This window comes from Mus musculus, chromosome 4 (assembly GCF_000001635.26).
Source record: "Mus musculus strain C57BL/6J chromosome 4, GRCm38.p6 C57BL/6J".
Classification (NCBI taxonomy): domain Eukaryota; kingdom Metazoa; phylum Chordata; class Mammalia; order Rodentia; family Muridae; genus Mus; species Mus musculus.
Genome location: NC_000070.6, coordinates 129,446,970 through 129,459,243, shown reverse-complemented (window position 1 = coordinate 129,459,243; position 12,274 = coordinate 129,446,970). Strand labels below are relative to the sequence as shown.

At 45.4% G+C, this 12,274-nt stretch overlaps 1 pseudogene; it reads right to left on the bottom strand.

Moving 5' to 3' along the window:
- Positions 1-753: 753 nt before the first annotated feature.
- Gm24621 lies at positions 754-893 on the bottom strand (annotated as a pseudogene).
- Positions 894-12,274: the final 11,381 nt, after the last annotated feature.

Sequence of the window (12,274 nt, the reverse complement as noted above, 5' to 3'; positions counted from 1 at the left end):
CTCTATTTTTCTAGATCAGTGAAGCTAGTTCTGCTTACAATGAAATCTATTTTGCCAATTTCAGGGCTTCTGTGACCTTTTACATTCTGTCAGGATCTTTCAGGGGCAGGTGGATTTCTGTGCGTTTGAGGCCTGGTCTACACAGAGTTTAAAAAAAAAAAAAAAAAAAAAGCAAACAATCCCACCCAGAGCGAAAGTATCTGCATCCCCAGGACTGCCATCTTTCTTCCTTTCTCAAGTTTTCCCCTCCAAATCCATCACCATAGATAATATTGTGTACTTTAGTTTTTTTTCTTTGATAAGAAATTACCTGCCTCTGGGGCTGGAGAGATGGCTCAGTGGTTAAGAGCTCCGACTGCTCTTCTGAAGGTCGTGAGTTCGGATCCCCGCAACCACATGGTGGCTCACAACCATCTATTATGAGATCTGATGCCCTCTTTTGGGGTGTCTGAAGACAGCTACTGTGTACTTACATATAATAAATAAATCTTAAAAAAACAAAACAAGGCCGGGCGTGGTGGCGCACGCCTTTAATCCCAGCACTTGGGAGGCAGAGGCAGGTGCATTTCTGAGTTCGAGGCCAGCCTGGTCTACAAAGTGAGTTCCAGGACAGCCAGGGCTATACAGAGAAACCCTGTCTCGAAAAACCAAAAAAAAAAAAAAAAAAAAACAAAACAAAACAAAGAAATTACCTGCCTCTTCTGTCCAGAGTTGGGATTTCTGTGAAGACAGAGATTTTTGCTTGTCTTGGGTGCCATTATGCAGTTATTATACCACAAATTTCCTGCATTTGGGGAAATCACAGGAGTCAGCCCACCCAGAATGCAATGGATGAGCCTCGCCCTGGGAAAACCACCTTTGTGATCATGGCATCTCCCCTGCCAGTTAAGTATTTTGTAAGAATTTTGTCTTTTAAGTCAGGATCTGTGGGGGACTGGAGAGATGGCACCGCCTATTAGCCTATTAGAGCCCTGCTGTTTTTTTGGGTTTGTTTTGTTTTGTTTTGTTTTGTTTTTCAGAAGATCCAATTCCTAACACTCACAGATGGCTCACAACCTTCCATAACTCCAGTTCTAAAAGATCCAAGGGCCTCTTCTGGCCTCTGCAGGCACCAAGCACTCGCATATGCACTTGCTATATAGCTGGCTCCAAACTTGCTGTACAGCCTAGGCTGTCCTGGAATGCTTCATTCTACATTCAGAACAAAGCCAGCATCATGTCACTTTTTTGCCACCTCTACAACTCCTATGGAGACTCAAGGTGCTGGGTCATTGGAAGAGGCACCCAAGTGCTGGGATTATGGACATGCACCACTGGATAAGAAAAGTTCACAGCGGCTCACACCTCTAATCCCTGCACTCACAAGCTAGAGGCAGACAGATCTCCGAGTCTGAAGTCAGTCTGGTCTCCACAGCAAGTTCCAGGCCAGGCAGAAACATAATGAGACACACCGTTTTGAAAAGGTGGCTTGTTTTGTTTTGTTTGCCCATGTAATAATGATGTGTTCACAGCAGGGTAACTTTTTTTTTCATTTTTATTTATTTATTATTATAAATAAGTACACTGTAGCTGTCTTCAGATGCACCAGAAGAGGGCGTCAGATCTCATTATGGGTGGTTGTGAGCCACCATGTGGTTGCTGGAATTTGAACTCAGGACCTGTGGAAGAACAGTTGGTGCTCTTACCCGCTGAGCCATCTCACCAGCCCACAGGGTAACTTATTAAACAAGAAATCTAAGAATAAACTAAGATGTTTAATATTTAGAGACACCAATCTCTTCCCAAGGCCATAAAACTAGGAAAGGCTAGAACTCTCATATGAGCTTGAAGTTGTCCATTAAAATTAAAATCAAGTTTCTGGGTCTGGAGAAATGGTTTAGTGGTTAAGGTCACTTATTGCTCTGACAAAGGACCTGGATTTGATTTCCAGCACCCAAATGATGGCTCAGAACCATCCACAAGCCTGTGTTGTGGGCTGTTCAGCAAGAGAAGACTGTTCCAACATAGGTTTAAGCTGATAGAAAGTCTTTATTACCCAGCCAATAATTACACAGTTCAGGATCCCAGGGTTGCCCCAAGCATTTCTCAGGGTGAGCTTTTAAACATAAAGACAGCACCCTGGGTTGACATCCTTCAGTTAACAAGAACAGTTAGCCAGAAGCTAAACTATAGAAGCCAAAACCACAAGGTTGGTCCATTAGAAGATTTCCCAGAGCTAAGGGCTTTGATGGATTAGGCCTTTGTTTTTGTTTTAGCAGGCGACCTGTCTAACAGCCTGAATGGCACTTCCATCATGGAGTCAGCTGTGCTAGGGTCTTAGGGCCTACTAATGTCTGGGGCCCTGTTACACCCAGTTCCAAGGAAGCCAACAGGTACACATGTACTGTACATATATGCATATAGGCAAAAACTCTTATGTAAAGTAAAATAAACTTTAAAAATCAAATTTCTAACCAGGCTATGGTGGCGCAGGTCTTTAATCCCAGCACTTGGGAGGCAGAGGCAGGAGGATTTCTGAGGTCGAGGCCAGCCTGCTCTACAGAGTGAGTTCCAGGACAGCCAGGGCTACACAGAGAAACCCTGTCTCGAAAAACAAACAAACAAACAAAAAATCAAATTTCTACCCCTCTCACATGTTATGCCTTCTTGTCCCACCCTCCCACCGAGATAAGCTATACAGAGGCAACAACTACTTCCTACACTTCAGTATAATCCCTTTTGCTCACAACTGGCACAGTGCTTGCTGACAAAGTCTTCAATCTCATTAGACAGAGAAACTCAACATGCTCTGGTCTTTCTCATTTGTCAGTCGAGAGAATCTCTTCTAAGCAACACCTGTCAATCAAAAAGGCTTATGGGCAAAGAGCAGAAGCAGCAACTAAGCGGCGGGACACAGGCAGGGACAGAGAGAATTCTGGGAAATAGTCAGAGGGATTGGAAGGATTCTGCAGCCAGATGTTGAGGAAGAAATGGGCCAGGACTGAGGAGAGGTCACTAACCAGCAGCGAGCGGAATTCAGGTTAAAAAAAAGGGAAGATCTGCCCCAGGAACACAGAGGAAACCAGCCATGAGGCTGAACCTGGGTTAGAATAAAAGGGATAATAATAAATCAGAGAAAAAGTCGAGGCTTATGGCCAAGGCATTTATTAACAAACAGTCTCAGAGTCGTTTTTCCGGGAGCAGGGGCTGGAGCAGAAAAACTGGATTTATTATTTACATTTGTCCTTTCCCAAGTCTTGACCCTGGACGACTCCTCTTCGCTGACATCACCCCCAGCATCCAGTGGATTTGGACTCAAATCCTAGTACACCCCCTTTCTAGCAATGTGGCCTTTCCAGACTTTGGTGTCTTCGTCCTTGAAACGTGATCCATTTGGCGATGGTGGCCCACACCCTTAATTCCAGCACTTGGGAGGCAGAAGCAGGCAGATCTCTGAGTTCTAGGGCAGCTCTGGTCTGCAGAGTGAATTCTAGGACTGCCAGGGCCACACAGAGAAACCCTGTCTCAAGACAACAAAACAAAACAAAACAAAAATGCGACTTGGATGTGATCCAAATCTCGGTTGTTGTAAGGACTGCGTGTGTCAGTTATCCTCCTTGGAGCGTGTCCTTGGAGCCTAACACAATGCTGGACACGGGTTAGAAAGCCGCTGTAACGATTCTGGCTCTGCTCCTAAGAAGCACATACACACATGAACCACTAGATGGCGGTATGGGATCATTCATAGGATACCTCTTCAAGGCTCCTCTCAGGGAGTGGTCTTGGGAAGATGTCCAGAGCCTAGCTTGGAGAGACCTCATTATTCTCAATAGAAGGTTGTCTGGCCTTGGATGATCCTGGGAGGTGACTCAAGCCTACCTCCCAGACCTTCTGGAAGCTTCAATGGCATTAAACCCACACTGTTTTCACTGGAGACACCAGTACAGAGTTAGCAGGAAGGATTATATAAATTGTGTAATCTAGCTGGTCCAGGTAACAGAGGAAGCTAACAGAGTGGTCCTTGTTTAGCTTCCAGGGCTGCCTGTTGACGTTTCAGACTTTGGGCTGGCAAGATGGCTCTATGGGCAGCAGGAACTGACAAGTATTACAAGCTGATGTAATCCCCAGGACACGCGAGTGAAAGAAGCACCGACTTCTACAAGCCTTCCTCTGACCAGCACATATGTGTCATGAAAGTGCACACATGCCGTGCCTGTACATGGACATATATGCACTTGCACACACAAACTATGACTAAAGAAATGTAGTTTTTTGTTTTTTGTTTTTTTTTTAATTTGGGGAATTTGTTATTGAACAATGTCATATGTAATTAAATAATGGATTCCTTCTAGGATGGCAGGTTTAGTTTAAACCATGTTAAAGAAGCCGGGCGTGGTGGCACACATCTTTAATCCCAGCACTTGGGAGGCAGAGGCAGGCAGATTTCTGAATTCGAGGCCAGCCTGGTTTACAAAGTGAATTCCAGGACAGCCAGGGCTACACAGAGAAACCCTGTCTCGAAAAACCAACAAAACAAAACAAAAACAAAAGAGTTAAGAGTTTGTCTAGATCTGTTGTGTAGTAGTTTCCTCTGAAGTTAAAGTCTTCTACCTTTTGGGGCTGAAGAGATGGTTCAGTGGTTCTGAGTACTTCCTGCTCTTGCAGAGGACTCAGGCTTAGTTCACAGGACAGCTTATAAGCATCGGTAACTCTGGTTTTGTCATCTGATGCACTCTGCTGGCCTCTGTGAGCACCATACACCCACCTGTTATATATACACATACAAACATGAAAGCAAAACACTATTTTACACATAAAATAAGTAAATTAAAAAAATTAAAAACTTCTATTTTGGAGAGTAACATGTTTTCCACTAAAGCAATATGAGCCAGATTAGGCCAGATTAAAATGAATAAAAGCAGGTTTATTAGACAGGTTTCTTCCAGGTGGGTTCACTGGTCCTAAGCAATATTCCCAAGGAAATTACACAACTTGATTAAGGCAAGGGGGTTTTATAGATCTTAGGCATCAGGTGATAATGTGTCAGCTAGGAGCTGGGATTGTACCCATATATGGTCAAAAGCTGAGCCCCTGGGCAGGCATTCTTGGGTAGGTTTCAGGAAACAAGGAAGCAAGGGATGACAAGGTGGGGTGTGGGGGGATTGTGAGCAGGGGTTCCAACACAATGAAGAGAAGCTCCTTAAGTCACAGAATGTTAAATGGGTCATGAAACAACAGATATTCTAAAGGGAGGTAAGATGCTCTGACCTGTAAGGAAACTTGGTTAGCTCAGGAAGTAAACAACTCAGAAGACTTCAGGAAGTCCCTGAAACGGAGCCCCAAACATATAAATAAGCAGTAGGAACTGTTGAGAGACTCTCACGGCTGCCAAGGTAGCTGGGAAAGACATGCTCCATCCTATTAAGATGCTGCTAGGCTGTGTAGTGCACTCCAGGTTTCCAGCTTTTATGACCTGGCACCCATGTTGGGGTGGGCTTTGGTGGTAAGGTTGTCTTGGAGTCATTCCTGCTCCTGTAAGTAACCCCTTACCCATATCCTGTTGGTAAACCCATTACAATTTATTGGGTCCCCAAGATGGAGTTGTGGTATTTTCATCTGTCATTCGTCACACATCTGAGATGAATAGGTTTTTGTTCATGTCTCCTTGTGAATAGCATCACACAACAAATGATTAGAGGAAACTTTGGAGTTTGTTTGAGACAGGATTTCTTTACGTAGCCCAGGCCGTGCTGGAACTAGCTTTGTAGATCAGGCTGGCCACAGTACTGGTATTAAAGGCATATGGCACCATGCTCAGAGCTTACCGCGCAATCTTTTTGTTTGTCTGTTTGTTTTCAAGACAGGGTTTCTCTGTGTATCCCTGGCTATCCTGGAACTCACTTTGTAGACCAGGCTGGCCTTGAACTCAGAAATCTGCCTGCCTCTGCCTCCCAAGTGCTGGGATTAAAGGCGTGTGCCACCACCACCCAGCTTTACTGCACATTCTTGACACCAGAAACACCACCATGCCTTTGCCTCATATAAAACCATGAACCAAAATAAATTTTCACTCCCTTGGTATGCTTCTGTTGGGTGCTTTGTGATGGCAACAAAACCCTCTAAGGCCTTGGCATTTCTCCACCAAGTCCTCACAATCTTTTGACAATAACCTGACAATAATCTATTCTCTAAAGGGTGAATTCAAGTTCTGGAACAAACAGCCTAGAGACGTTAGTGTCGGAGAGGGAGAAGGAGGAGAGGAAAATTATTTAAAATATGTAAATACACCGGGAAAGGATCTTCAGGTGCAGGCGGTGAAACTGTATCAGCCCAACCCCCCCAAGACCAAGACAGAGGTTTATCTGCTCCTGAGGGGTAGAGGTCAGGGAATAAGAGACACAGACAGGGGATAAAGGAGAAGGGAGAAGGGAGCAAGGGAGCAAGGGAGAGGGGCAGGAGGTACCTATCCTGGGGTGGGAGTTGTGGGTAGTGGGGAGACTAAAAAGGACTGTCTTAGATAGGAGACAGAGTGGCACATAGGAAAATGGCTGTTTATAAAGGTACAAGGGGAAACCCTATGCTGGGAAGAGGTATTTAATTTTGATTGGAAATGTTAATTAGGTGAGCCAGAAGGGCTTTTTATTACTGAGCTTCAGTACTTTGATAGCAGAACCTTAGTGGGCAGCCTCAGGAGGAGGAAGTAGCCAAATAAGTAAGGGAACAGAGCTTGGTAGCTAGTTTTAGCAATGTAATATAACTTTTTTTTTTTTTTTTTTTGGCAAAGGGACTGGGGGAGAAGGACAAGGCCTGCCAGAGCCATGCTCACTCTCCAAGCTTGGGCTGGCCAGAGTTGCTTCAGGCTGTAATCCTTCCCTGCTGACCATCCCAAGGTTGAACTCGAGCCTTAGGTTTACCCACAACACTGTCAGTCCTTAGTAGCTCACCTGCCCTCAGCCAGCTGCAAGTGGCTAAGGTTTTTGCCCAGGAAGTGATCCAACTTTTCATTACTGAGAGATCTGTGACCCAGAAGTTTTTTTTTTTTAATATAGCATGTGACCGCACTTTGTTTAACATTATTTTTTATTAGCATGTGTTTAAAAATAAAATAAGGTTTTTAAAAAAACACTTATTTATTACTATATGTACACTGTAGCTGTCTTCAGACACACCAGAAGGGCATCAGATCTCATTACAGATGGTTGTGAGCCACCATGTGGGTGCTGGGATTTGAACTCAGGACCTCTGGAAGAGCAGTCGGCGCTCTTAACCACTGAGCCATCTCTCCAGCCCCAAATAAGGTTTTATTATGACATTATCTTGAGCTTTGTTTCTCCCCAACGTCTATTATATTATCCTTTCCTTCCTCCGCCTCCCCTTGGTCCCTCTTCCTCTTTCTCAAGTAGTCTTCTGTCTTGGGGTCCAGCTTGAGTAACAGACTCCCACCACAACTGCCCATTTCTGGCTTGAACCAGAACCTAGCAACAAGCCACACGTTAAACAGGTCCGCAGTTTGCCTTAGCTCGCTCTCACCTGAGCTGAAGTCATCGCCACGACGTGGCAGGAGAGGGCTCATGGGAATCGTGAACAATTCGCACATTGTTCCTTCAGGACTGTTGACTCCTTGCTCTGTAAGGATGAGGTAATGCTGAGCATTGGTGCCAAACACACCTGTTTTGTGATGGGCAGCTCAGATTGCAAATCTGAGATCACGTGGCACCCCACGGGCACGTGGACAGTTTACCAGAACCTAGTAAAACTTTGGGAGCCTTTTTGCAAAAGAAATGTTCCTTACAAATGAGACATGACTTTTATAAGGGTGTTAAGAAAAATAACATGCCGGGCGGCGGTGGCACATGCCTTTAATCCCAGCACTTGGGAGGCAGAGGCAGGCGGATTTCTGAGTTCGAGGCCAGCCTGGTCTACAAAGTGAGTTCCTGGATAGCCAGAGCTACACAGAGAAACCCTGTCTCGAAAAACCAAAAAAAAAAAAAAAAAAAAAAAAGAAGGAAGAATATTCATATATATATATATATATATATAATGTATATAAGGTATTATATATGTGTACATATGTGTGTTGTATGTATACACATATGTAATATATATGAATATGTGTGTGTGTGTGTATCTCAGACAGAAGCAAAGTCATGAGGGCACAGAGAAGGACAGAAAGAGAGATTGCAGTACGGACTGGAGAGATGGCTCAGAGGTTAAGGGCACTGGCTGTTCTTTCAGAGGTCTTGAGTTCAATTCCCAGCGACTACATGGTGTGGCTCACACTACCTATAATCAGATCTGGTGCCCTCTTCTGGCCTGCTGTATAAAAAATAAATAAATAAATAAATCTTTTTTGTTTTGTTTTGTTTTTTGAGACAGGGATTCTCTGTGTAGCCCTGGCTGTCCTGAACTCACTTTGTAGACCAGGCTGACCTCGAACTCAGAAATCCACCTGCCTCTGCCTCCCGAATGCTGGGCTTAAAGGCATGTGCCACCATGCCCAGCTCAAATAAATAAATATTAAGAGAGAGAGAGAGAGGGCTGGAGAGATGGCTCAGCGGGTAAGATCACTGACTGCTCTTCCAGAGGTCCTGAGTTCAAATCCCAGCAACCACATGGTGGCTCACAACCATCCGCAATGAGATCTGACTCCCTCTTCTGGAGTGTCTGAAGACAGCTACAGTATACTTAAATATAATAAAGAAATAAATCTTTAAAGAGAGAGAGAGAGAGAGAGAGAGAGAGAGAGAGAGAGAGAAAGACTGGTTGGGAACATGGGTGAGGAGCAGTTTTATATGCCAGGTCATCTCACTGGCTGGCTGGCAGCAGGTGGGCAGGAGCTGACAGTAGTCTGCTAGGTCCCTGGGAGGAGCCTAGCAGAATCCCCTGTAAGCTGACAATGGGAGAGCACAGTCAAACACCAAACTGCCAAAGCCATGGGGGCACAGAGGGGGGGCACAGAGAGGAGAGAAGAGCAAAATGTCTGACAAGCAAGCCTTTATATGACCTCTGACAGGGTGATCTAAATAACTTTAAAAGTCCCACACCTTTACATATTCTTAAAATTTCAATCTCTTTAAAATATCCATCTTTTTTAAAATCCAAAGTCTTTTTACAATTAAAAGTCTCTTAACTGTGGGCTCCACTAAAACAGTTTCTTCCTTCAAGAGGGAAAATATCAGGGCACAGTCACAATCAAAAGCAAAAGTCAATCTCCAACTGTTCAATGTCTGGGATCCAACTCACGATCTTCTGGGCTCCTCCAAGGGCTTGGGTCACTTCTCCAGCCATGCCCTTTGTAGCACACGCATCATCCTCTAGGCTCCAGATGCCTGTACCTGATACAGGCAGCTTGGACTGATCAAGAGATGCCCTAGCCTGAAGTAGTTTCCCTCGGAGGGTGGACGAAGGTAGGTTCCTAATAAACAGAAACCTACCTTATGAGATCGGAAGGGCTTACCCAATAACAATCCTTCTCCTGGCCAAGTCCTTCTTAGGACAATATCACCAGCGCTGCCATTTTTGGGTGGATGCATTTGACCTTTTGTTGACGGTAAAGGGCAAGGATAGTCCTCTGGGTACTTCCTGCTGATTGGAGGTTTGAGAAGAAGGGGGAGTCTAGAATGGTGGTTCAAAAACGGGGCTCAAGCAGTCAGGGGATGGTAGGAGACCTGAGGAAGTTCTGTCAGAAGCAGCTGGCTTACCGACCTTTGGCTTATTTTACACTTCTCTCCCGAAGGAACCTGAAGAGACAAGGAACACTCATTATTGTGAGAAGTAGAGCCAAGTGTGGTGGCACAGGCCTTCCATTCCAGCACTCGGGGGGCAGAAACAGGTTAATCTGAGTTTGAGGCCAGCCTGGTCTACAGAGTGGGTTCCAGGACCCTTATGGCTATATCTTTAATTTTTTAAATCTTATTTTGAATAATGGTTCTTAAATGCCTTAACCTTCCTTTTTTGCCATCACCCACCAGAGGTAGTGGAAAAGAAAGGATACAGGGGAAGTGGACCTGTTTAGAAAGGTTCTTTGGAGCAATTCCTGTCTGTGTTGTCTGGAAATTGGCAGTTCAGCTCACAGGTTAGCAGTGGCAGCTTGATCCATTCGTAAACACTTCATGGATACACCAGCACTTTAGTTTGGTAGAGTTGGGTTAGCCAAAGAGGTGACATGACCTAGCAGAGACAGCCAGGCCTCAGCCTCCGCTTGAGTCAGCAGGAGGGACCAGGGCCAACAGGAACACCAGGAGAAGTTTCCAGCTGTGCCTCTCCTGACAAAGCAAAGATCAATAAAGATGGTTGTTGTTGACCCACAAGCATTGCATAACAAGCATTGCATACTTAGCTCTATAAGCAAGCCTAGCTCACCCTCCGTCACTGTCTGTGGAGTCCTATTTATACCCTCCGAAAACATCATGTGTCCTCCATGGGTCTCACCTCCGCACGTGTGTCTGTTTCAGCTGACATCACTCTGCCAATCAGCTGGAGTCCGAGGAATCTGCAAGAAGCTACAGCACACCACCAGGAGTATTTGGGTGTGTTTTTCTCTTTGGACTCCTGACAAATGCAGCTCAACTATGCAATGTAAGGTGGACCAAAACGTGCGTGTCGTTAGCAAAGAATCTTTCGTCACGTGTCCTTTCAGGAGCTTGCTTTAGCAGAACATTCTCCCTCCTATGGCTGTTTCACCAAAATGTCCCTTCACGAGTCTGCCTTAGCCTTTCACCTGTATCCACTTCAGGAAGACATTCCTTCACCTGTCTGCCCCAGCAAAACACCATCCAACACAATTGACTTTCTAAAGAACCCTTAAGTTTCCGCTTTATTACAGAGCCGCACAGAGAGAACCTGTTTTGAGAAACCAAAGAGAGAGAGAAGGATGGAGACCAGAGAGCCCAGTGTATGAGTCAGCCTTGGACGCTGTAGGCTGTGAGCCAGCCTGTACACATCTTTAATCCTGTCATTCACTTGGTTGAGCTGGTTCACATGGGCTTCCGGTGCTTGCTGGTTTTGCAGGCCCACCAAAGCCGGACAGGTGAGCCGGCAGGGCTGCAGCTAAGTCCCTGGATGGTGTCTGTCAGCTGAGTAGAAACCTGCTCTAGACAGATATAGACTAGAGACAGAAAACAAAGGCAGGGAGCTTAGGGGACTTTATTTTGGGAGGATTCTTGAAATGTCTGCCCTGAATGCCTCACCGTAGAAAAAGCAGTTCCTGAGGGTCTGTAAACAGCCTGAGCAGAATCCTGCCTTTGAGCCACAGCTAAAGAAAGCCTGAAAACTTAACCACGTGACAGAAATATGAGCACTCATCTGTGATAAGACAGAAATCTCCCAGCAGGAAAGAGAACAAAGGGGAAGAAGAACTTGAGGGCCAAAAAAATGAACCCTCTTTAGCCGGACATCTATCTGTTGCCAGAAGCTTTAGTTGCCGTTCATGGCTTCAGGGCGGCTGAACTGACCAATGACAATGGGATTCAGAGTAGGAATTAAGCTTGGAGGACCAAGAGGAGACTCGAGGGAGTGGTGCTGGCTGCCTCTTTAGTGGTCCTATTACTGCAAGCATATCCCAGGGCTAGAGCTAATGGGGCCTGGTGGTAAAGGGTCAACTCTACAACCTGGCCGAGCCTGCTTGGCAGAAGCCAGTGGAGCTGAGAGATGAGCTTATGTCTCTGAACGAACTATAGTCAAGGCAGGACAGAGAGGAAATAGCAAGCTGGGGGACTTTGTAGATAAGGGTTTCAAGTGATTCTGAAAGAAAGGTGAAATTTAGCCGGGCGTTGGTGGCGCGCGCCATTAATCCCAGCACTTGGGAGGCAGAGGCAGGTGGATTTCTGAGTTCAAGGGCAGCCTGGTCTGCAGAGTGAGTTCCAGGACAGCCAGGGCAACACAGAGAAACCCTGTCTTGAAAAAACCAAAACCAAAACAACAACAACAAAAAAAAACCAACAAAAAAAAGAAAGATGAAATTTCAAGACCTGTAAGTCATATAAAGTACTCAGAAACTGCTGGTTGTTTGTGAGCCTAGAGGCTGCCTGGGACTGAGAAAAAAAGAAAAACCAAACCCGGGTATGCCCCGTAGTTAAAACATTCCGGGGAACAGCTTGACCATAAGATAAAGAGGAATGTGAGGACATAACAGGGCTATCTGAACTGAGTCAACAACTCACAGAACTCTGACAGCCTGCACGTACATGTAATTTTTCTGCTGATGTTTGAATAAGCCAATAGTGTGTCACTATGCTGAATTCCACACCCCTAAGCCCCTTACCCCATAAAAACCCTAGCTTTCGAACCTTGTGGC